The following is a 27844-nucleotide window of genomic DNA, read 5'->3' as shown; positions in this document are numbered from 1 at the left end:
GTTTCAAAACCCTTTTGAAAATTAAACCAATACTTATCAGAGATAAAGTGAAATTTCTTCAAGCTTTGAAATGACATATAAATAATGGCGATACGTGTTTCCGCAGCGATGACAGTGCCTCGCAAAAAAATGTTGCGGGTATTTTGGGACGCGCTGTACATTATTATGAATGATGCATAATTAAAAAAAAGCAACCTTGATATCCACAATAAGTTGAGTAATCTGATAGAAATCATACATTACATACACAGAACATATACGATTGGAAAACATTTTTTTTTATCAGAACTCCCACTCCATTTTGTTCCGTCATGACACCTTTATAGTGTTCTTCGCAGCAATTACAAAAAGCACCCAACCTTAAGAAAAAGAAGTCGTTCACCGCAGCACATCATTTCTGCATTCAACAAACCTTGAAGACGTTTAAAACGCATCGCTTACTTAGCTTTGAGTTTCAGACCTGACTGAATGCTCAATGTATAAATTTAATCATCCAGTGTCTTTCAATGGCATTTGAGTGCCTGATCACAGCCGTAAATGAAATCTTCGAAGGTATGTGCTTCAGTGAATTTGCTGAACACATTAAAGGGAATATACATCATTTGCTTTTGCTGTAATTTTCAGAAATGGATGGAATTGGGGGGTCGGAAATATATAGCAAATATAGTTACACTGACTTTTTTGAGGTCTTGGGTTCGAAAATGCTATACAAACCAAGAAAAACAATCATTTTACTGTAGTCTGGTTCCCTGACTCCATATAAGAAGAATCAGAGCAGTTTACATACATTGGGGAATTGTAAGGTCAGGGAACCAGTCTAACTGGCTTGTACCCGTTCATAGGTGTGTAATCGATTGCAAACAAGTGCGATAGTCAATTGGGGCCAGTATTTGAAAAAACGCCAGTTTTTTCCAACGCTGGTCGGCCGAAAATTGATACAAAAATACCACTTTTCTTGAAAATGACAGTATACCAGGTGCCATGATTTTACAGGATGCTTTACACTGTCATTCACTAACAGTCCAGCAAGGTATATCAAAATGATTTGGTAGTTTTATTTTTTGATGTTTGCAAATGTTGTATTTTCCCTTTAAAGGGTAAATTAAAGAAAAGCATACTCGGCGCTTCATTTTCACTGAGTTTTGGTGAAAGTTAATTTATGTGAAAAACTTTGAAGTTGACTGTTCCTATTGATTTCCATTGTGGTATTAAAGCGCACAACATTTTATTTAATTGAATCAGATTGCTATTCACTGAAGTACTTTCATGCATGTGGTGTATACACTATAAACAAAGATGGGTAAACACTGTTGGACAATGTTATTTGCCAACATTGGTATGAAGTTAACTCATTGTTGGTTAATTCGCTTACGAATTAACTAATTATGGCATGTTGACAATCGGGCAAAATACAAACCCTCTACCCATTTTGACAGTCTATATATAATGAGCAATATGTAACCTATTACTATGTTTCCTATACACTGCCTGGCTTACTGTTGGTTAATTCGGTTACAAATTGGCCAAGTAGGCCTATTGAACATTATTTTGTCCGAAAGTGTCGCCAGGTGGTATGTTGACCATTGGGCAAAATACAAACCCATTAACCATTTTACAGTCTATAATGGGCAAGGTTAATGATTACGGTGTTTTCCTATACAATGGCACTACCCGGCTCCCTTCACCAGCCAAAAATCAGGCTAATTCAAGTGAGTGTATGAGTCAGTTCGTCAGCCAGTCAGGTACGAAAAGTACTAAAGATTGGGCTTCTCTAGGACCGGCACTGGAAACGACCGACTGTTTTTAAACTTGACAATTCATGATATGCGCATTTCTTCCCAATTAGTTGTCTCATGGGGTCTCCTGCCATATTTTGTCTCTTTCAGTTGATGTAAATGTCCGTATTCAAAGGAAACACTGATGCTATTTGTATGCGCATTGTCAGCGGTGTTGAAGATAAACAAAATTCACCTAGATTGGCCCTTCATCTGTAAAAAAAAAAAAGGTAAGATAAAATCCATACTTCAAAACTTCACAATTCTGTATTAGTTGTATCCAGGCTGTGTTACAGGTTGTTATTCAGAAAACGTGGTATGTAGTTTGTGTAGAGGAGCTAAAGTGGGTTTTCGGATGGCTTCATTGTCCATGTGAGGACGGTTAATAAAACTACTGCGCCTTCAGTACATATTTGGTAAATATGTCTCATCTATTTTCTCTTCAAAACATTGTTTTTTGTTGTGGTAATTAGGCGTTTCGATTATATTGATTTGTCATTCGATTTGAATGTTATTTAATTATTTTACTGATTTATTTATAGATATTCATTTATTTATTCATATTTCATTCTTGCTTTGATAATTTGTTATTTTGTATTAGCGCCTTGAGCACCTTTGGTGGATAGCGCTTTATAAATATCCATTACAATGTATTATTATGTTCTCTGGAAAAATTGCACAATTTACATCTCCAAACAAGCGTCATAATTTATGCAGAAATTCAAATTCAATGTAATGTGTTTATAAAGTATAAATTGACATTATGCGAAACCACCCAGAGGTGACCATAACAATTATACGAAATGCGATTGGTCAACACCATCTTGTACACACACAAAAAAAGAAATTATGGCAAACACCAACGCCCAATGTAAGAATAGGTACAAGAACAAAACAAGGATAAAACAAACAAATGAAAAGTGATGTCCGCAGAAAAAAAACATGTTAATGCAAATTGTAAAAAATACACTTAACAGAAAGCAACAATAATTGGAAGACACAACATCCTCACCTCCTATTTTTAAAATATCAAGAACAAGTACAACAAAAACAAAGCAACACGAACAACAACAACAAACAGCAGACGACAAATAACAACAAACGACAATTCAAAAAGGTTGTCCCACCCGTGTGAACAAAAAATGCAAAGTCAGATTCATCTGCAAAAATTTTTCAATATTGTGATATTTATTTTGCGGCTCCTTTAATGTCCATTTAGCCCGCATGCCAGAGCCGATGTCCCGTATGACACGATATGATCTGATGATGTGTCGGTTCATCAGTTGCCCACATTTAATTGCACCCTGTCCTGTGGTTTACGCAAGCCCAACCAAACGTTGTCATATTAAATGTGGACTCCTGTGAAATCTTGTCTAGTTTACCACACAATTATTGATTATAACCCTCACACGTGACTTGTCATTGTATTAATTCCGTCCACCGAGGCATGCGCAATACAGGGAGTGAGTTCAAATTTAATTGAGTACACATTTCACACGACACCGACAATGCATGTGCTTGACAACTTTTTTCGGTAAGGGGGACTTAACTCTAGGAAGCTTCCTGGCGAGCGCTGTTGCATTTTTTCACGATATTGGCTCGCAGAGTAGCGAAAAAGTAAGGGCGATACTGACAGTAAAAAAGTAAAAGAGCAGAGGAAAAAAGTGCAGTGGATTTTTCAAAACACGTTGGAGACTGGGACGGGGACTGGGCGTTGATATCATTTGACACTAGGGACGCCCTCGAACCATAATAACTGTGGTGTTTTTTTTTAATATCTATGTCCATGATGTTTATATGACTTGATTTGTTTAAATTACTTTATCCATTAATTACACTAGAATGACACATCAGATAGGACATTTTGATTTGAAGTTGACGTCGTGCCTTTGTACGTCGATGTTGAATCTTCTACACTGTTGAAATGACAGAGGGCCCTTTGTATTTATTATACCTGCATCCATTTAGCAACATGCATTCGTTGAGTATGAATGATTGGACTAAAACATTGTCTTTAAGACAAAACTTCCTCTTGTGCGACGGCGAGTTTGTACGCCGACGCGATGGCAGTCATAGTGCGACGCTGTGTTCTTGAGCAAGGTAATTTACCACAATTCCCTCATCCGCCCACCTGTTACAACGGATACCTGAGATAGGAGAGGGCCAATCGCTAATGCAAACTAAAATATTCCACTGATGTTCCGGATGTACCTTGCTAGCTCGTCTGTGTTGATTATTGAATGCACGGATGTGGTGCATGAACGGCCAACATCGGATACCCCAACATGCCCACACGATCACCTGTGCCATGTGGCTCGTTCAGTATGTTCCTCACGTCCGGCTCCTGCATGTTTTAAGTAGCATTAAGTCATGACCTCTATAGGCAATCTTAGTTAATGTGGACGAAAGGTTGAATCCGATATGAAACGGAAAAGACCTGATACATGTAAGTGCATGGACATATGCTGGCTGCCGATTTGTCGATATACTAATGAGTGTAACGTGAATGAGAATTGTTAGACGATTTCGCCTGAAATTTGATATCAGATTTTGAATTAGAAATTTCAAACCCGTATCATTCTGGACTTGTTACCAACAGCGTTTAGCCATATGGAGATCATTGCAATGTTATTTTAGAGTTGAAATTACTCGATAAGTACTCCGATAATTTTTTTTTTAGTTCTTTTGTCCGAAAAGCTGACGTTCATGACATATTAATGATATTTCGAGTAAAGGCAAATTCAAATAACAGGTACTTGTTACATAAATGATTTCTTAAAAAAGGTTACATTAAGGTTGCAAGTGTTCAGGCTGTACTTGCAAGCAGTCCGTTGTCAACGATTTTGTAAACGTGTATTTTAATCACGTCCATGGTCCAATCATCAGTATAGGTAACCGTAAGTCAGCGTTGCAGGCACGTTTATCACAAGCCACCATAATTCAGATCGCTAGTTAAATCACAAGTCAGGTCCTAGGTAACAGGGGCGAGCAATGAAAAAGGAATGCCTTTATCAAAGATTAATCAATAATAGCTTGTCAGTAGAGATTGAACGATTTGTGATCAGGTTAAGTTACTTGCGATGTAGGCCTACTTAAACAGCTTGGCCTTCAACCATAAGGTTCAACAGGTCCTGGTATAGAAAGTTATAGGCCTTTCTTTTGTTTGTAAACATTGGTGCCATTTTGTATGGGATGCCGTAAGCGCATAAATTGAAGCCGTGGTTGGCAACACATTTTTCTAAAAAAAGTCATCATAACGCCATCAACACATAGTAAAAAGGCATATGTAGGAATTATTTTGTAGCTTTGTTAAAAATGTTGTATTTTCAGTTATCAAATAATATTTTGGTGATCTGTAATAACTCTTCTTCATGTTTGCAGTGTTGGACCTTCCATAGTTTTGCAGGACGTGGTTGGCAAAAATGCAGTTTGCCAACCAAGCGCAGAAAGGTCTATACGGAAAAAAAGTCAAAGCAATCGCAGCTTGTGTATATGTGGCAAGTATGTGTATTCATCGAAAAAAATAATTGACAGAAATGGGCCAATGGCCATCTAGAACTACATGTATTCCAAAAATCACGGCGTTGAATACGCACACGCACGGACAGCGCAATGCGCAGCCTCTTCATTTCCGGCCAGCGAGCCAGCTTGGCGGTCCGAGAATTTTTCCCCTGCACCTTGACGAGGTGTTTATGCTCAGCCGTCATAGCCGTTAATTACACGGCGGGCATTACCGGGGGAGGTTACGCCGACGGTCCACGGCAGAAATCACTGCGGAAGAATTTAATCAGCCGCTCGGAGTGAAGAACAACGGTGAACTTATAGCCCCACGGCAAGTGATAACTTGCAAATTGCATATTTTCTTGGCCCCCTTCTCTGTCATCAGGGGCTGTTATATGTCGGGCTTGATGTCGCTGTAATGAATCGATAAATTGATACAAGGCGAGGGAAATTATGGAGATACTTTTTCGGATATGCATCCGCGTGCCCCAGTTGCGTACGTCATGTTTGATGAAAGAGATCCACGGGGGAAAATGCTACTAGATAAATGCCTTATGTTTGCTTTTATGCTGTGTGCTCGCTTTTATGCACAGGAATAGGAGTTAATATCACGACGCAGCTCGCTGGCTTTATATTGAGTGCCATATCTAGTGCCATTTACGGACACATTTTACAAGCGCTGTATATTAAGATTTGCTTTCAAAGAACTTTTGAGAGTAAAATTACAAACAGCTTTCTCTGATGGGAATAAAACATATGAACCCGCTAACCAGAGTTGCAGAACAAGTTAGGCCCATATTGATTTCCGTTCGTTATGGATATGACCAGATACTTTCAGGCATAGGCCTATATTGGTCATTACCTGTAAGTTTACCTAGCAATTTAAAAACTTAGCTCAAAGTGAAGGCATAAGACTCGTATAAACCAAATACCCAGCGAAATTCTGTCTGAAATGGTATTATTAGGAAGAAAATCATAAATTGAATGTGCCTTAAGAAAGTGTGCCCGAGAACACGGCTTTTTAACGTGCGTTAGTAAGCGGAATTCAGTTGCGAGACCCTAAACATTGTGCATACGTTTTCTCTATTATCGCAAAATGTGTTTGAATGAAACAAGGTTTAACAGTGGATGACCAATAACAAAGGGATGCCTTTGTCAAAGCTCATTTGAATACCTTGTGATTTGAATTGGGACCGGAGGATCTGAGATGGACTTGCAGGGAATTATGATGGACGCGACGACATCCCTGCCTCCATCAGTCTATTACAATTTGCTTGAAAGCCCTTTAGTTTCCCCTGAACTCCCTGGTTCAGTGACCGAGCTCACAATCCTTAGCTGTGTGTGTAATCCTTGAAATCTTCATTTAACACCCCTTTGCGACTCGGGTACTATAGTCGTCGTCTCATAGAACTTCACAGGCAGCGTCTCGCTTACAAAAAGGATTATGCCTAATAAGTGATATTTTAGTTTCCTGTTATTTGTATCATTTGTACTGACCAATGTTTGAAGATACTGATCCTGTGGTGTTTTGATTCACCTTTTCGCCTCCCAGACTAAGTCACGGTCGGGATATCATAATAAACGAATCCAATTACTGAAGCTATTGGACTTGGCAACAAATACTAGCGAAAGTAAGTGTTAAATGCGATTTCACTTATTCTTCTCCGCAACTTCCGCCACTTTGAGCGGTCCGGAGCGAGATGAGCTCCCGGGGTTCCGGCCGGTTCGGCCGGGCGAGCTACCTTCGAGCTGCCGGTCGTTCAACCACGGGCTGCCGTGGTCCGACCACTCATTCTCAATATCATTTTCTTTTCTTCTGTTTAAAATCAGCATATTATTGCCATGCGGTGAGTTATACCGAAATGTAGTCGCTGCACACATCCTCCATATTGATGTTCATTGCAGAAACCTGTCGCACCTCTCGCGTAATTTTATCAAAAGCCTTGACGTTAAACCCTAAAAGGGCCGGGGCGGAATCCGCCCCCTCAATCTTTTTCGTGATAGCCTTGAAAAACATTTTTTTTTTCGCGACCCGAGCTGTTATGACTTTTTAGTCTTGAGCTTTGCGCATCTTTTGATACCAAAAACATAAAATCAGACCACGGGTTGCCGAGCAGCAAAACATTTTTCCGGCGCTACGCGCCGTGAAAACTGAACTTTTCCATATACGTCGTGCACACAGAGCACAATTACCATTCATACATATGAATAATTAATTAACCATAATTACAAAAAAACTTTTACCTATAGTCATGACATTTCTTGGGTATGTTTATGATGAGTTACTCAATGCATATACCGAGTTTCAAAATTTTTCGTCACTCGATGGCCGAGATCTTGGGGGGGGGGGGAGGGGCGGAATCCGCCCCCCCCCCCCCCCTGGCTGAGAGATGGTCAAAATAACCCGGCCCTTTTAGGGTTAACGTGAACCGAAAGGCCTGGAGGATAACACTCCCGCCAAATTCCTATATACCGGTTGAATAGTTCTCAGAAGCCCTACAAAATACACGATTTTTTTCATTTGATCCATGAAATATGTGCCATGCAGAACTGGTATTCTCCTCCAATATAAGACCAAAAACTAGCATTGGAACCGCATGCAATAATGAAAGATTAAAGAGAACAAAAAGCACCAACGAAACAATCAAGCAATCGAACCATCAACAAGCAATCAAACCAAGCAATCGAACACCAACTAGCAATCAAACCAAGACTGATCATTGCTCTACAGAAACCTTACTCCAACCGTAACTAATCGGTTACACATGGAGCATGCGCAGCGGGGTTAAAGGGTCCTGTCCCTCGGAGTCCTATTTTTTCACGAAACACCATTCTAACCCTCAAGAGGGCGGTTTCTCACGCTCCAATTAACTTAGATTGATTTAGTGAACGGCATTGACTTTGTGTAGGCGAGTGGCGTTTGAGACGGGCACTTCTGACACCATTGACAGGAGCGCGAAACACGGAGATCTTACCCTAGGGTATCGGATCACCGTATCATCACCCTGCTGGGATTTTTTCGTCGATGAATAATTGATTAGTTTAGCGATCGTTTTCGAATCAAGGATGGATTGGCCCCAGGACGACCTTTCTGAAAATTATGAAAAGAACGACCTGTTTTTGTTTTTGTCTCGAACGTTTCTGTGCTGTACTGCTTGGTGCAGGACAAACGTGTTGGACTTAAATTTGCCGTATTATAAAGCAGCATTAATGCAAAAATTTCTGAGATTCACTGCGGGTTGTAAGACGTAGTCTTTGACCTGAATTTGGCATTTTGAACAATAGTTTAAAGAGAGAGAACCTTTTCCCCATTTGGCTCTGTGCTATAGTGCCGGGTGTATGACAAACATTTTAGGTTTGGTTTATTCCTTGCCCTGTATGTCGACGGGAGACGGTACTTCCAGAGACAGGCATTCACGGCCTGAAAACAAATTTCCATTTGATGGGAATAGTTGACGAAGTCTCACTCCAAGAAAAGGTGGCTTGTTCAGAAAGCACAAAGATCATCTGTGAGATTTGTGATTAGGGAAACGAGGCTGTGCATCGTTGTCTGGACTGTGCCCAGAATATCTGCGGAAACTGTCACAAGACACACTTGCGATTTGCTGCTACATCAAACCACACAGTGGCTACTTGGGAGGACATTCGTCAGGGGAAGGTAACAATGAAAAAAACACCACAAGACGAGCCTAAATGCCAGAAGCATATGGGGGAAGTGAAACGGTTTTACTGTGAGACATGTGAAGAGTTAATTTGCCGAGATTGCACTGTAGTAGACCACTGTAAACCAGAACATCACTACATTGACTCTAAAGAGGCTCCTCTCCAATACAAACAGTCACTGAGAAATATGTTTTCAGATTTTACCACAGGCATCAGACTTGAACAAGCTTTGGTCATATCATCACACGTAATAAAGACTTTCCACTAAGAATCGATCTAATCTTCACAAATTCGTGTATGAATTTTGCTGTGAAGCTATAAGCTTGTGATCATTTTTTTTGGGTGTAGATGTGAAAGAAAAGATAGAATCCTTTCTGTTCCAGATATAGGGTTAAATTGATTATTTTTTTTTAAATTAGTGCATAAATTGTCTGAAGCATATTCTTTATGACCATGCCAATTTTGTGGAGCTGTTAACGATAAAAGCAATGTAATAAACGCAGAGAGTTTGCCAAATGTATTGTGCTGTATTTTAGTAGAGATGCTGTGTGTGATATCACTTGGTCTTGACTGGCTAATTTGTGCTAGACGCAGATAATTGCTGAGCAATTACTTCCTGCTCAAAAACTCCATAGTATAGTTTCTACTTAGCAATTCCACGAAGTGTGGCCTCCTGATTTTACTCTCAATTGCTTTTTCTTCAGGGGCACGTAGCGAAAACAATAAAGCTGAATCGAACCAAATGCATATCTATTATATATTTTTCTCACGCGCTACTTGCAATGGCTGCGGGGTAATATTGACGTATCGACCAAGGTCGATTTGCATTCGGCTTTCGCACCCCCCCCCCCCCAATTGTGGTCAGTATCGTCTGCGTAGTAAACAGGCCCTGGTAAGAGAAATATCAGTTCCCGGCTGTGAAACTAATCAACCGAAATATTGGCAGATAATAGGATGCAATGCAGCGAGCTATGCAATGCAGCGAGCAAGCGTATCCGAACAACGCCAATCAAGGTATAGCTTGGACGGACTCGGGGGAAGAATACGGCCAGCGTAAATTGGAGTCCTCGATGCGAAAATGGAAAAATAACATTGTTTTTTTGTACTTGACTCAACGCAACATATGACTCGGTGACTAGATTGAAAAAAAAAAATCCTAGGGCGAGTTCGAGGGCGAATTATGCTTGGCCATTGATGGACTATTGGGACCGAAACCCAGTAGTCAACCATTGGTAGTCTATTGTGCAAGGTCAGGGTGGAGGCTGACCAACCACCAGGTCATTCCAATTTCAAAAAGGGCCGGGGACGGGTGGGGTGGGCCTGGAGCCGATTAAACGGTGGGAGCACTCCTATTTACTTTTTATTTTATTTTTATTTTCCTTATTTATTATTTTTTTTAAACAGAAAATGTTTCGAATGCAGTCACATCAGTACGCGATTTCATTCAAATTGTACCATGGAACCGTGGTAAGAGTGTTTCTGGCGTGTTTTCTTTGCTAGCGCTTTTCTTCAAAATGGTGCAGTGGACATACATGAAACCTTCACCAAATATGTCCAAAATACCAGCCTGTAATAACATATCTCATTTGCACATGTTTTGATAATTGCTACATATTTTTCTTTAATTTCCATCCAAATCATTCTGACTCGCACTGTATATTCGCTGATTATAAGATTATAAGCGAAAAACCCTATACTATAAAGTCTTCAGATTATTTAACCCTATTGTATTTTCGGACTAATTGGCCCGTCGGAAATCCCAGCCAGACGGAATTGTGGGGTGATAGCATTGTGTTCCCATTATCCCTTTTTCTAAAGATTCTCTTCTGGGGTGATGTTTTCTATTGTAAAAGTAGTGGGGTGAGGTGTTCTGAAAGGAACATCACTCCACAAGTAAGGCATGGTTAGAACGGACTAACGACTCTTTGGACAAACGAACCTTCGGACTATCGAACCTTCGAACTAACGACCCTTCGGAATAACGAACCTTCGGGCAATTGGGCTGTCACCTTCCCACCCAACTCCACTACCGGAATTACGTCCGTGCGCAAAACATCTGCAAATCAATGGCAATACATCATCTTAACGAACACTGGAGATAACTAAGACAACAGTGAAGTACCCTGTTGATCAATAGGCTTCCTTTGTACCAAGAAATAAGCTTGTAAGTTTTTTTTTCTTGTGAGCCCTTGGACAACACCGAGTATACAGTGTTTATTGAATTGATGTGTCGGTGAATTGACTCACTTTTGGAGAAAATGGAATCTTCTGTCATGTCATGTGCCAGGATGACAAAATACGTTGTCAGAATGCGAGAATACGTCTTGTCATATTAGACACGATGTGATGAATCTTGCTAGCATGCGAGATGTGTTCTTTACATGTGTATGATTATAGATGAAGTGAGGGCCTACTCTACAAGTTATAGATTAAATCAAGATTTAACAAAGAAGAAACCAAAGTGTTCGCAAGAGAAAGTGTATTTTGTCTTTACAAAACATTCATTGACTGTTACTAAACTGAAAATTACATTACATTTGTACATGAGTTGGACAGTCTTTTTATATATTTATTTGTATAGTACCCGAAGCAGTAAAGGAGAAATTTATATGTCCAATTAAACAGAAACAAAACTGTGTCTAAAAGTAACGCTATTCCACGTGGTACATCATACTGGAATAGTCTAGATGACTTCTTAAAATCATCACGTTCCTCCTCTGTCTTTGTTAAAAACCTTAGATCACATCTACTCAATTCTTAGTCGAATCATCAGATATAATTTATGAATCTAGATGTATGCTCTCGTCTCATACCCGTTCGCGTTTTTCTAGGTTGTGTCTTTGTGTGTCTGTTGTCCATTTGTCCTTTGTTACTGTCTCTGTTCCTTTTTTTTCCGGTCAGGTATGTCCACTTCTCTGTCGGTAGGTTAGGGTTCAAAAGCATTTCGCTTCACCTTATTCCTAAATGTTGTCGTAAATTTGTTTTAGTGTTGATCCATGTTCATTATTATACACTATTACATAATGCAATGCATTTTGTTTTGTATATCAAGTTCACGTGACGTTGATACATTTTTTTAGTGTGGAAATGGTGATATTGAAATAAACAGTTCTACAATCCCAAAATATTAATGAAAAATACTGAAAACTATTGCTTTTTCTGTTGTCAAACCGAAGGTCGTATAGATTCGAGTCCCTCGTGAGCAAGCTTTTAAAGTTTCCTTCCTATTCCTAGCAATCCCCCACCTCCGAAAACAGCAATGTTTGCAGTGTGTATTGAGTGTCTGTAAAAGGCTACACACAGTATTCAAAGTAATCTCAATGCGGCATTTGTTTTCATTAAATGCACACAGAATTTGAAGCGTAACAAATTGATATCAAGGAAAATCTGCACTAAGGCTAGTTTATTCGATTTGATGTATTTATTTCCATTCATCAATATATTTACAATAATGAGCATTCTTTTAATTAACGGACTTTACAAACAAACATGATGAATGGCGGAGGCTGGCAGATAGCCGAAGCTTGTACATGGCCAAGCCCCGTAATTAAACAATTTTAAGTTGAAATTGAACACGTAAGGAAAATAATCAAAATTAATAAACAGCTATAAGACTTCACTAACTATGAAGTCAATACAAAATAATATATAGCGGTAGTATTACCAAATAATAAAGCATTAAGATGGTTTACGTTAAGATTGTTTTCTTTTATATTATATACATGTACTATTATTTATTAAGTAAATGAATTGAGCATAGCATTTGGAAGAGTATATTTATACATACAAAATTTTTCCTTATCATAATACTGATTTAGTTACAATTTTTTTAGTAGGCATTTCTTGACAAGTCTAAATTCCTGCTTAACCACGAAATATTAACATTCGCCGCACCATGTTCTTTACGGTAGCAAAACAGGGAAAGAGTTTTGGCTCTATTTTCCAGCCCTGTAGGCAGGTACATCATCTCACAGACACTCGTAGATTCACCGTGTAGATTGACAGAAAACGCCGGACAAATGTTGAAGCGAGAGCCCGCTGCATCGAACCCGCTGCACTCGCTCTGTCTCTGCCTAGTTTCGATACAATCTTTTCACGGTCCCATAATTCACCATTTCGATCACGTCGCGATCTCGTACCGCGTAGAGAACGAGAAGAGTCAGTAATGTGCGTAATTGATGACCTACTTGTTGTGATAACTTCTTCTTTTTTTCATTTAACCCCCGGCACAATATTCGCCAGGCGCCGAATAAATTAAACCATTTGTTTTCATTTAGTGTAAAACTGGGTCAATGCGTTCGGCTTTGTTTCCTTTTAGTTTATCTTGGAATGAAAATGAGGAGCATTTACCACACTGCAAACTATGACTTATATGCTCAACGTGCTATGCGGTATATTGAACTCATGCAGAACGAAGTAAGCTCTTTATTGAAAGTTGCTAATGGTTTTCATTTTTATTCATAAGATGGCATTTGCGTCGGGGTGATGGAAATTCAATATTAGGTTTTGCCCTTCACCACACAGGAATCATTGAAATCACTCATGTACTTTTCAAGTTACGGAATTTTGAACGTTACCACCGCTTTAAAGTTCTGTCCACGGATCACAAAAAAGGAAGGTCTTCTTTCAGCAAAACGAAAACAATTCACAAAGGGATGTGTGTGAACTGTTTTTGTTTTGCTGACTGAGAACACACACCTTTTTTGTGATCCGTGGACAGAACTTTAAAACGGTGGTTGTGTTTACAATTCCGTAACTTGAAAAGTACATGAGTGATTGGAATAATTCTTGTACTAAAAACAAAAGGTTATTAATTGGGCTTTAATATCCTAGATTTTGAAAGTGCTACATGCAGAATTTTTTTAACAAAATGGTCCTGCCATTTGGGTTTCCTTTTTTTTTTACTCACCCTGTAGATGTAAGTGTGGAAGGATTGAGTCCAAGATTAACCTTATTGAAATTTATCTTAGAAATGGCTTATCGCATTTTATGGTACTGAACAAGATTCTTACAACAGACTTTTTACCAAAGCTAGCATGCAATAGTCGTCGAGTGTCTAAAGCACACCGTCTTAAGAGATCGCTAACATGATTTTAGAATTAAACCGCCCGTGTTCTGCCTTGAGCTGCAGTGACCGCGTATCGCGCAACGGATGCGCCTTCTACGATCACCAATAACTTCTACATACTATACCTCGCTAGAGCGAGACGATTTCACACCGATAGCGATATGAGAGGTCGTGTCTTCTCAACTTTCGTCTTTAAGTGGCTCGTGAAAGCTGATAAGCGAGGCTCCTTTTCTTGCTGATGAGGGGGCTTTAGGCAGAGACAACCTTGACTCGAAATCGCTTTTTCAAAAAGTGCTGAAACCTGGTCACAGTTTGTGGTGTTCTTGTAGGGCGGGCCGCTGTAGATTGTAAACCGACATGGACGTTTTTTAAAGTTCGAATTTTATCGTGAGTGTTTTCTGTTTTATGGTATTTTATACAATTTCAAGTTCTGACAAATCATCAACGTCAAAGTTTAGCGTCGTCAAATGACATCATGTCAGTTTCGTCATAAAAATGTAGTCTATGATGTTTCTGAACATTCACACACAAACACACACACACACCCACCCAGACCCACCCAGACTTGTTTCACATACCTAGTGTGGACTTTCCTTTCTTTTCGTGTAGTTAAGGAACACCAGTGGAAAAACTCATTTTTCTCAAACTGTGAAAACTCTTACAACCCAATTTTTTTTCAATGATTCCCTTTAGTGTTTCTCTTCATTCTGCTACAGATAAACCTAACCCAAAAATGCCTCTAAACCTGTTTTCCAGAAATGGGGAAACACTGTGTGGACGTTGGCAAGTCCACACTTCGTCGCTGCTACCTACATTATGTGGACGTCTTTTGTTCGGAAGTCCACACTGCGTATGTAAGACAAGCTCACGCCAGCATACGTTCCATACCTAGTGTGAACATTTTTTTGTTTTTGTGTAGTTAAGAAAAACCTGTGACATTTTACTTACACAGTGAAAACTCTCAACCCCTTTTCCCCCCTCTGATTCCTTAAGTGTTTCTCTTCATTTTGTCACGGATAAACCTAACCCTACAAATGCCACTTTAACCTGTTTTCCAGAGAAGGGGAAACATTGTGTGGACGTGGGCAAGTCCACACAACGTCACTGCTACCTGGTTTATGTGGACCTCTTTTGTTCGGAAGTCCACGCAGTGAGTGTAATGCTTGTACAGAAATACCTACACGGAAGCATCTGCAATGTATCAACTATTACAGTACGGCGGATAGGTGATGGGATTGCGCCTTTGATGATACAGGCATGGCATTTGCCACACAATCAGAGTATGTCATGAGAAAGGTATTTGGCTATAGGGCCATCGCAGATTTGTCCTTTGAAAATAATATAGGTAGAATAACAAGCAATGGCAGCCATTTTGAACATTTTGAAAATTGCATGTTGTTCTACCTATATTTTTAAAGAGGACAAATCTTCGATGGCCCAAATAGCCAAATATCTTTCTTAAGACATACTTTTACTGTGTGCCAAATGTCATGTATGTACCATCAAAGGCACAATTCCCAAAATATTTTCCCTATCTGCCCCACTATTAGAATATAACCCCACAACAATGAACAATAAAGTCAACAGAGAGTACATGCAAACACAAGCACACAAACAGGGCAAAAAGGAAAACAGGTTGGTACGATGGTGCTAATTTCAAAAATAAAGGCCCATTGCCAGGTATGAAATATCACACAGAAGTGCAGAATATAAAATGACCACATGAAAGGACAGTTTTAAAATGAAAGTTAGTGCGTATGCATCTTTAATAATTGTCCATACACTCGACGTATGACGCATAATTCAAACGGATTCTTCTGTACATATCTTTCCTCATGATGCTTGATCCAATCAGTAACAAAAAAAACCACAAAATAAACCTTCCATTGAATCTGAAGTAAGCTTCATTTGATTTCCTCCGTGTGGCATTTTCTGATGTGGAAAACAAAATTAAGCCTCAAAACCTGGGCATAAATCTGGGGGAAAACATTTCACTTATTTCTTGGACAATGTGCCTTCCAGACAATGCCCCGGGCACCAGAGTCCATCAATAAAAATCCTCCATTGAAAATGAAATCAAATTTTAATACCCAGATCTTCCGAGGAAGTAGGCTAACATAATGGACCTGTCAAGTGAATACAACATGGCCTCGTCCTTGTCCCTGTTTATTAGGCCCACGCTGCAAAAAAAAAAAAAAAAAAAAGGAAACGAAGAAGAAAAGAAAGAGGAAAAACTAGATGTAATCCCTCTATCCCGAGTGCCCAAAATCCTTCAAGCTAAGCAAGCAAGGCTGGAGGTCTTCTTTTTCAATTATTCTAAGACTTGTTCAAAAGGTTACTTATCATGATCAGCGACCAAGTTATACCCTATAGACCCATTAAATTGAATTTATTTTAATACAAAGTACCAATGTTGTATTTTAGTCCTTCCCCTGGAAATTTTTTAGACTTGACGTAATGTTTTCTGGTGTCTGCTCCAAAATACCACAATAACAATACTCAACAGATTCAACAAAGCGATGATATTATTTACTGGTGGTTGAAAGTTTTTTTCTTTGACTTAGCTTAATGTTTATTTAGCAAAATATTCTCAACTTCTCAACTTGATATTAAGTTCTGTTTTGGTTAGTTTTTTATTAGTTAGTTATTTATAAATGTGTTTTATTTTATTTAAGCAGGGTAGTCAAGTCGGTTATCGATGTTCAATTCCGGTTGAGGTCTCTCACAAACAAAAGACACGGGTAAAAAACATATTAATATAAGCTACCAATATTTAAAAAAAAAAAATACACAAACAACTAAAAAATGGACACCAAAATACGGAAATGAACTTCAATTTGACGAATTGAACTTCTTTTTTGAACAGGGATTTCAAACTCGTTGCGGTCTCTCACAAACAAAAGACACTGGTAAAAACATAGTTAATATAAGCAATATAAAAAAAAAACCAACAACAACAACTAAGAAATAGACACCAAAATACAGAAAGGAACTTTAATTGAACGAACTGAACTGCTACATTTTTAAACAGGGATTTCAAACTCAAAATATTGTTGAAATATTGTTGGAGATTGGAGCGAGTGCAGTATGAATGATTAATGAATTATTGATTGACTCAGCATCAAAACAAGATGTGCTTGAGGATAAATCGGTGTATTTTTTACAGCAACCTGATAAAGTGCCCAACGGTTTCGAAAGTAATCTTTGATTTGAATTAAGCAGAGTGGCCTTATTGCATAAAGTTCAAACCTAAATATTTCAGTAAATTTCTTGAAATGTTGAAAACGAAAGCAGAGTTTCTACGCATCAGAAATAAATGCGAGGTCGTGCACATGCATCAGAGAATCCACGCAATCGTTTGAAATATTAATGGCTTTAAAAATCATTAAATGTGTTATTTACATAAAGCATCGATGAAATCGTTGTCAACATACATCGCACAGTTTTACAAAAAATAAAATGAAGCTAACAGGATTTCTGCTTCGCGTTAAGATATTTTCTTTACAGAAAAGAAATTGTTAATTGTCATTTGGTCATTTGTTTTTTGATTGAGAGCATATACTTCCGTGTTTTTTTTTTTAAGTACATTCCAAAAACCTTCTAGCACAGCGCGAGTCAAAAAAAGCGAAACCTTAAAACAAAGAATTTTTTCCATATAAAAAAATATGTAGCACCAAAAGTAATTATGACTTGGAAGACCAACATTTTATCACTATTTAAACGAAGTTACCCTAAAATCAGTTTCGTCCAAAATAAGTTAATGTTCTGACCTTTAGGAACAACAAAGAAAATGACACATAATACTGGTTTTAACAACTGTTGTACACAATATCGTTACTAACAGCCCTGCTTCGGCAAACAAAAGGATTGATAAAAGCCATTTGTTTTAAAGATGTGCCTTCATAAGGACTTGTTGAATAGTGTTAATTATTAAACTGAGGCTTTATCGCTGGTGATTTTTGAAGACAACTGTAACGACAATTCTTGAAATCATATTTTTGGACGAAACAGATGTTAGGGTCATTTCGTTAACATTATGTAAATGGTATATAACTTGAACGGATTGAGCAATTGAGGTAACTTCTTCATCTAAAAGTAATTCTTTAATTACTTTAATTAATTACTAAACAGTTTTACTCTCCCTGTATGTAGATGTCACAGTATGAGCAGATCAAAGATCAACAAAATATTCAGTGCATTGAGGAAATATGGCCCGATGGTGTAATGTTCCATTCAGATTCTTTAATCGCATAAAATGCACAATTAAAAGAGACACAAACTGTATAGACATATACAAATTACACAAAAACAAAAATTCCCCAAAACAAAAATAAACATTTGAACAGTACACAAAACTAAAAAAAAAAATCATAACATTCGGCCCTACTGACGAAATCCCTCGTATGGCTGTATCTCATAGCAGTATAATCTCCCTAATCTGATTAGCAACCCTAACCCTGTCTTTATTGCTACAACAAAAGGCATTCTACTCTATTATAACATTAGAGGTGCACACGTTATATCTGGAGCACAGAAACCTAAAAATACCCCCATAATAGAGTAAAAACCAAACATGCCATTTTACAAATAGTATTCACAGTACGGTTATTACAGTTTAATGTCATATTAATGAATTTAATGCACCTGTTAGCAAACCAGAAATCCACATCCATACAGCCAGCAATATGGGGGAGCATGTGGGATGCATCCTCTCTGTTATTTACCTACCTTGAAAAAATATATGTATACAATTCCTAACGCTTTCGCCAGATACGTTTCTGTCCCTCTGAAAAGCCGATTTGGTACCTCGAATAAAGTCAAGTTTCTATGTGTTCGAGGTCGAAGCGCTTTCCTTGTGGACAACTTAACGTCTCATAAAGGTCTAGTGCACACACGACACAAAGTAGGTGGATTTCTTACGTTGGTTTTAAGCCGCTTAAGGAGAATCGCGACTGAGCATGTAATTGACTTCCAGAAAAGTAGGAAAATCCTCTCCAAGAATTAATGCTCTGAAGAGGCAGGTACATGTACATCGCTAACATATGAAAGCCGTTTCTGAGAAAAGGAAATTCAACGGAAGAATGTGCGAAAAAGAAAGAAGGCAATTTTATGACTCAACCATAAACCTACGGAACTCGATTGTTCTGTTTTTATATAGATGACGCTCGATCCTGTACATGGATGCCTTGAAATCCAGAAAGCAATTCAGGCAAAGAAAGTAATACCAGTGATACTTTTATCTCAGAATTTTGTTACACCACCCGGTTTTTTTCCATAGATTTTTCCATTGACTTTCAATTAAAAAAGAAAATCTGTTACAGGGTTACAGGAAGCAGAACTAAGAGTCTGATTTAAAAATTATATCAACAACCAGGGTAGATAGGTAAAGGATAAAAGTACCTCTTTTTCTTCACAGCCACTTATAATTACCTCCGCCAAAGAGGTTATGTTTTCATCGGCGTTGGTTAGTCTGTTGGTCGGTTGGTTTGTCTGTTAGCAACATAACTCAAACATGTATGGACGGATTTGCATGAAAATTGTTAACAAATCAAATACAAATCGATTAGATTTTGGAAGTGATCCGGATCTGAGTCTCAATCCAGGATTTTTCTATAAGGATTCTTCACCATTTGTTCGAGTATTTCTTACTGACAATATGGCGGGGAATTGTTTAGCCTTGGCTGAGGTTTGCGCTCTCTGAGTGCTTTCCAGTTGTTAATGAATTTGCTTTACAAATATGCAAATTTATTTCATCGTTTGTGGAAATAGTTGAGAGTGTAAGTATACAGATAGAATTTCGAGATGTTTTGAGTGACATTCAGCCCATGCCTGTGCACCAAATCTATACCTGCATATTACTTACCGCTCGCTTCACTGCCACTCAAACTTAACATAACAATTAAGACGCAGTAATAAAAAAAATAAGGTAAAAAGAAAAAGAGGATTAATTTGAGTTTCTAAAATCGGAAAATGTCCCTGCACTAATTTCCCTATAATTTTGGATCTGTTATTGGGATGGTGTTAAGGAGCCTACTGATGAAATCAAAAGCCAAATTCCTTTCTCTATTTTCCCCCAAATACATTTGAAACAAGATGCTTAACGTCAAAGTCACAATGTTAACCCTCTTCTCCGCCCGAACACACTATGGTTTTTTGATTCTTCAGTGAGTAAACACAATGTAATACAATGTAGTACATGTGCTAATGTGTTAAGTTTTCAACGTTTTCTTACTGAGGCCTAATTACATAAGTCCTTTTCGGGAAGTGCTTGGGGGAGGGGCAGGTATAGTGATTTTTAAACCGTGAAAAGGGTTACACTCCCCATTATTTTTCAATTTTTACCGCAAAATCACATCTTAGGTTTCACAGTGAATGTCTCCATAATTGTATTTCATTTTAGTACATTATAGTTGAAGATCGATTTTACTTAACCGCTTTAACGTCAATAACATTACACAACAATGTGTCTACCGGAAACCTTAAACACTAATGTATATTATACGAGAGAGTATATTACTGTTTATCAGCACATCGTGTACGCTTCTACAATTTGTTAGTCGCGGTAAATTTGTTTCCATGAAATGTCTTACACAAAAGGTTTGATATTACCCATACTTTCCGTCGACCTGAGCACTTGTTATCATTTGCTGGTAATTTCGCGTTAATTTAGATGGAACGGACAAAAGCGTTGTGCGTCATTGGTGACACGATGGCGTGTATAAACACGTTCTTATTACCACTAACAGATTGGAGATGCGTGCGTCTTATTTAAGAAAACTGAAAACTCCCTATGGCGAAAGCAATTTTGAAATGCGTATATTCAGTGGGGTCATTGAACGTACGGACATTTTTTTCAAAATTGAACTTTCTGATAAAACAATAATACTTTAGGCCGGTAAATGCAAGCACTGCTGAAAATTTATTTTGAAAAATGGATTTCAAATGCAAAGATGCTTTGTTTTAATTTATTTACATAAAAAAGTTCTTCACGCTGAAAGAGCGAAGGGATGAGATACATGTACACTGTATCATGTTCTGTGAAATGTGTACTTGTATGAGGTACATGTCAACTCAACGTTGGTTACAGTATTCTATGTTCCTCGTCGGCTGGAAGCTGTTATCTTATTTCCAAAAGAAGGTGAACCATTCACTCTACTCGTGTGAAAATGCACTCCTCTTGATTGAAAACACAGAAAAAAAAATTCAGTGTCAAATTAAATTAATAAAGTAGATTTTTATATTAGCAGTACATGAATGACTCACGAAAGATGCACTCAACCAAAAAAGAAAGTCCCCCTTCCAATACATTATTGTCTAACTCAAAAGCTACTGAGCACCTCTCACTCAAATAACAACTACTCAGTACAGAAATTCCTTATCAATCCAGCCATACTCTTTATTTGGCCCAAAACAATGACAACGTGTACGAAATTAAGCAATTTATGATAAATGATACCGAAAACAGTTGCACTTTTGTATACGTGCAAGTTGTGGTTCACACTCACCTTGCACTTATTCAAAAGTGGAACTTTTTTCGGTAGCATTTGTCAAAAATTGCATAATTTTGTGCACATTATCACTGATTTGGGCCAAATCAAGAGTATGGCTGGATTGGTAAGGAATTTTTTGTACTGATTAGTCGGAGTTTGTGCAAGATGTGCGCAGTAGTTTTTAAGATAGACACAAAAGTATTAGGGGGAACTTTCTTTTTAGGTTGAGTGTATGTTTTGTCATATGCTGTCATTTTACACCATTGATGATCGTTATTTTAACCCTTACCTTCCCAAATCCTCCCAAATCCTCTTTGTAAAATGGAGGATATTGCTGGACTGAGGCTATATGGCAAAAATGTGTGGCTGATTTTGGAGGATATATTTTGGAGGCTATATTATACTAAAAATCCTCCGCACTGCTCCAGGATGTCACTGACTCTGCCTCAACATGTTGACAGGAGGATTTTGCAGGATTCAGGCAGTGGTCATCCCTCCATAGACCACATTCAAGAATAACAGCCTCAATAAGGATTGAATTCCTAGAAATATTTGCTAGGATGCAAACTCGATCCTGCAAAATCCTCCAACTGCCTCAATGTAAAATAGCATACAGCCTCAATAAGGATTGAAGCTGTATGCTATTTTTACATTGAGGCAGTTGGAGGATTTTGCAGGATCGAGTTTGCATCCTAGCAAATATTTCTAGGAATGTAATGTTAACGTTATGATAGCGACTACACTTAAAGTGACCATATGTGTTTCAGTGATAAATTATCCCAGAAAGATGGAATACAGTTACATATCTTTAAAAGCATATAGGATCATTTGTACTTATCGCAAACATTACCTACCGAATTATTTTTTAGAAACGTATTTGAATTAAAGATCGTACTGGTCCAAAAGACCCTCATGCAATAATTCCGTCTGGCTTGCTGTCATTTCGAAGAACTCAAGAAATGCAGGTGATTTCAAACGATCAGTCAATCGACTGATTTTTGGAATGTAGTGTTCCATTTACTAAATCGTGGCTAGTGATCCAGAGGTTGTGCAAGGTTCAGTGTTTTGTCGACAAGTGTAATATCCACTGAGCTGTTAATATCATAACATATAACGTTTTTGAACATTCATCTTTGAACTTTGAGTGTTATTATTGAAATGATAAAAATGCATAAGAAGCAAATGATCATGTGCCTTTAAGACCGTAGTTTCCGAGATTCGGCATCATTGTGTAAAGACGTATTTCCCCGAATTTGTTTCCGAATGATTTCCTCGACAAGAATTCTTCCTGTGAAGTTAACTTTCCCTGTATCTTGAAAAGTCGTTCATGTCACGAATCAGCAGTGCAGGCTTATACACTCTCAAAACACTTAAGTTAAAATTTGGTTTGTTAACAGATGGTTAAGTTTAACCAACATTGTGTAAATCTTTCCATTGTGAAAATCTTTCCAGTTGTTAAACTCACCCAACGTTTCTTTAAATTTGGTTAAAGTTAATCAACGTTGGGTAAAATTACTAATTTTAAACAACTGTTGGTTACCAGGTGAACAGCCCAACAGTTGCTCAAAAGGTTGGTTAAAAATGAACCAATTTTACCCAACGTTGGGTAAAATGTACCCAACATTGGTCACATTGGAAACATTTACACATCGTTGGTTAACATTTTAACCAACCAAATTTTAACCAGTGTTTTGAGAGTGTACGTTTGCCCAATAAAACGTATGCGTAGCGGCCATCTTTAGAGGGCATCTTTTTACTTTAATTATGTAACAATGAATTCCCAAAAGGTTCGCTCATGCATTTCCCAGCCGCAAAGCAAAGGCACTGCACTCTGAAATGCCAGCTGTGCATGTCCATATTTACCCATGTTTGGTAAAACTTCAAGTAGTTAGAACTAAAGCATTTCCACCGATGAATGAACCGATTATAGAGTTAGAACTGGTTAGACACTGGCAAACTGTTCGCCCTCTAGCGTGAAAAACGTGATCGATTCGTGGGGCTTGCCGACCGCGCCAGTCCCACCAAGTCGCCGGCCCACGCGCGCCTCGCTAAAGGCTTATCAGAGTCGGGCGGTGGTACTAGTGGGTCGAACAAGTGCCTACAGATAGGAAATGCCGGAGAAATTAAAAGTAATGAAAACCATACGCAAAAAAATGTATATTGGGCGATCGAAAAGGAACACCAATATAGTAAATCTGGAGCAGGTTATTAAAAACTAACCTTTCCAAATTTCAGCTCAGTAGATGTCATTTGTTTTTTAGAAGACTGTGAAAAAGGAACTTCATTAAATGTCCTTGGTTTCCGTTGAAAAAAAGGTTAACGTTGAAAGCCCGTATGTGGGGTTTTTGCCACTCGGCAAAAATAAGTGTCGTTCATAGAAATGTAACCGATTGCAGACTAAACCAATCTCGGTCAATGTTGGGGCAGTATTTAAAAATAAACCCAACTTTTTCTTGCGATGTTTTGGTCCTAACCTTTGTATGGAAATTACGATAATTTCTCTTTTATTGAAAATTATACCATAGGCTCAACGATTGCACAGGCTGCTTGATTCTAATATTCTTACAATAAAGAAAGATATTTTATCATATTTTTGCAGTTTCATTTTGAATGTTTGCAAAATATGTCCATTCCCTTTAAGTAGGCTATAAGTTTGATAGAGTAACATTCTGTTTACCACTTAAATAAAGAGTAACACGGACCACGAAACATTGAGAAAAATAAATGAGTTTGACGCACTTTTCTTCAAATGTCATTCGAAATAAGACTTCATAGTTTATTTTCTATGAGCCATGGGCTTTATTCACAAGTCGGCCATATTAAATAGAAAGCGAGGTAGAATAAAGTGTTCATTATTAGAACTTGCGAAGTGAAATGAAAGCAAAGACCGAAAGTTACTTACAAATGAATACCCGTCTGGTCTGATGAATGTTATAAAATGTGCGATTAAACATACCCTAATGTTTTCAGCCACATTTAAAAAAAAAATGAAAGTGAAATTAGAACGCATAAATAGTCTGGCACCATCCCATTCAACAGTTCACAATTTACAAAATACATTCGGGGAACACCACTAAAAATGGCTTCCTCGCGAATAAGGTCCATACTATTTAAACTGGTAATTAATTCCTTCAATTCAATTCAATTCAATTTGACTTTATTATCCCTGACGGGAAATTCCATTGGCCTTTTACATTTAAACACATTGTCAGTTGCAGAAAAATCACAATTTGTTCGATGCACTCTTGCTGTATACTGTGTATTTGGGCATGCTACTTTATCGCTACATGTCTCTGTCCGCAAGAAGGTAAAACAATAATTGTACCAGCAAAAACCTACCAAGGATTTGGTTTCAATACGTTTCCTGATGAAGACTGGCAGAGTATACTGTCCGAAACGTTGTGTTTCCCCGGCTCTTCACAAGAACCTCACAAACGAGATTTGCCACATGGTGTTACTGGCGATCTTTATCTGAGGGGTAATGGTGATGTCAATTCAAAATGATTTGTATTTTTTCCCATTCGTTTCATGCAAGGAAGCCGGCCCGATGAGCCATATTGGCTCCAAACAGACTTGGCTTTACTCCCTTTTTTCAAACCATTATTCTGAGCAAATACGTCTTTTAATGGAATAACCTACAGGGTCCTATAATACGCCTTGAAAATCCAACGGAGAAACATGATACCTACGGGATAATAATGGGCTCGTTTGTCTAAACTGTATTCATCATATTTCGTAACGAAAACCTCTTCCTCAGTACCTATTATCAGTACCGATGGTTTTCTAATACTTTCATCTTTTCCAGGACAAACAAAAACATAGAAAGACAGAAAGATGTTTCGCCATCAGAGATGTATCGAGATTGCTCGCTAACGAAAAGCCCTATGGTGATAAATCATCGTGTTATAGATATGAGCCGAGAGGTGCGGTCGATATACCGGAGCCAAGCAAAGGCAAGACGGATGGCTTCGCAGCTAATCCACGGCTGAATATAATGTATCGGTCGATCGGACTAAAGCCCACGTGACGGTGATGATGGAAAGAGTTAGGGAGAATTCCGCGGACGTTGCTGAAACAAAACGCGTGGACGTTTACACAAAGTTAACTTTGCGGACGTCATCAGAATGAAAACAACGAAGACACAATGAGGAAATGGCTTGGGTTGCATTACTGTCATTTTAATTTTTTGTTTTTGAATCGGGCTTCCATACAGGTTTCCATCATTTGGCAGACGTCGTTTACCAAAAGCCAGGTTTAAAGTTTACGTTTGCGGACGTCGTTGAAACCAAACAAACTTCAACAAAGCAAAGTCACGAGTTGCATGCATTTTACCCAATTTCTCGCTGTTGGTAAATTTTTTTTTTTTTTTTTTTTGAATCGGGCTTCCATACAGGTTTCCATCATTCGGCGGACGTCGTTTTCCAAAAGCCAGGTTTAAAGTTTAAGTTTGTGGACGTCGTTGAAATCAATAGTTAAACAAACTTCAACAAAGCAAAGTCACGAGTTGCATGCATTTTACCCTCCTTTCTTGCTGTTTGCTTAAAGGTAACGTACAACATTTGCAAACAACAAAACTATCAAATTAATTGACTGTAAGTGAATACTATATTTATTAAAAACCTTTTGGGAGAAAAAACGGGAAAATTCCCATCCGGCTCCTTATTAGGGCCTATGGCAAACAAGTTGATTAACTCCGTTAGTCAGCACAGATTTAGATTTAGATTATAGTCTCAAGCACCCTCTTAAATCATGGCACCTGGTGTGCTGTCATTTTTATGACAAAGGGTATTTTTGTATCAATTTCCTAAAATGATCAACTGACCATCGTTGAAAAAAAAATGACTTTTTCAAATACTGCCCCCCAATTCACCAAATTTAGTTAGTTAATCGCTTACACATCGGTGAACTTGTGCAACCCAGCTAGTCTGGTTCTTGACCTGACAATTTCCCAACGATTATAAATTGCTCCATTTCGTCTGAAGTAGGGTCAGGGAGCCAGACTACAAGAACAACATTTTTTTCGTGGCTTTTACAGCATCTGTGAACGAAAAGGAGTTCTCAAAGTATGCGAGTGGGTGGACCGATCCCTAGTGTGCAACAGACATGAAAGGTCCCAGGGTTGACTCTTATCAACATTCTTACATGCAAACGAGGGTCCTTAATTCCCCAGCTCGATAGATTATCGATGACTCTGAAGCAGTCATGGGGAACTAGATTACCCTTGCGAGGCCGAAGATAGCTATCGCGTAAACCTCGTACTGTGCTTCACCGTATATCAAGGCCGGTTCGTCCTCGAGTGGGAAAAAGGGTTAAGTTTCTGAGAAGAGTTTTGTCAAGCGCTGCAAATTCGGATGCCTGTTTTTTTGTTCGGAAAAAGCTTTTAGATTTCAAGCGACATTGTGGAATTCCGGAAATACTACTCCTGTTTGAAAATATGACATTGAGGCTTGCGATCGGGGTGTGCGATTTGTTTTCTTTTCCCTTCAGTGTCAATAGGGTGACGCCCTGAAATCAATTCTGTTAACTGAGCCATTTTTATTGCATTTAAGGAATTTGTGAGCTTTTTAATTTGGCGAGCATCCCTACGTAGTAACATGTCACAGGATTGCACACATGAAAACAGCGGTTGTGTGCCCATTATTTTATGAGCGTTTCCTGTATATATTACAGTTGAATCTGAGTTTTGAGGACGTCATGTCATGCATTGTACCTTGGCCACCATGAGAGGTGTTGTATTGGAATTACTCGTTTATGAACTGAAAATAGACACTGTCGTGTTCATTTCAAAGAGACCGTTTAAACGAGAACTAACCTCGCCCCTGAAAAACAAATTTCCAGTTAAGCCAAGTACTGCCTACTTAAAGGGAAAATACAACATTTGCAAACATCAAAAAATAAAACTACCAAATCATTTTGAAATACCTTGCTGGACTGTTAGTGAATGACAGTGTAAAGCATCCTGTAAAATCATGGCACCTGGTATACTGTCATCGCACTTGTTTGCAATCGATTACACACCTATGAACGGGTACAAGCCAGCTAGACTGGTTCCCTTGCTTTACAATTCCCCAACGTATGTAAACTGCTCTGTTTCTTCTTATATGGAGTCAGGGAACCAGACTACAGGAAAGTGATTGTTTTTCTTGGTTTTTATAGCATTTTCGAACCCAAAACCTCAAAAAAGTCAGTATAATTATATTTGCTATATATTTCCAACCCCTTAATTCCATCCATTTCTGAAAATTACAGCAAAAGCCAATGATGTATATTCCCTTTAACTTCTTGTGTACAGATCACAAGTTTAAGGGCAAATTAACACATTGAACAAAGAAAGAGCTTTTCTATGG

This window comes from Patiria miniata, unplaced genomic scaffold, assembly GCF_015706575.1.
Source record: "Patiria miniata isolate m_02_andy unplaced genomic scaffold, ASM1570657v1 HiC_scaffold_25, whole genome shotgun sequence".
Lineage (NCBI taxonomy): Eukaryota > Metazoa > Echinodermata > Asteroidea > Valvatida > Asterinidae > Patiria > Patiria miniata.
This window is presented reverse-complemented; position numbering follows the sequence as displayed.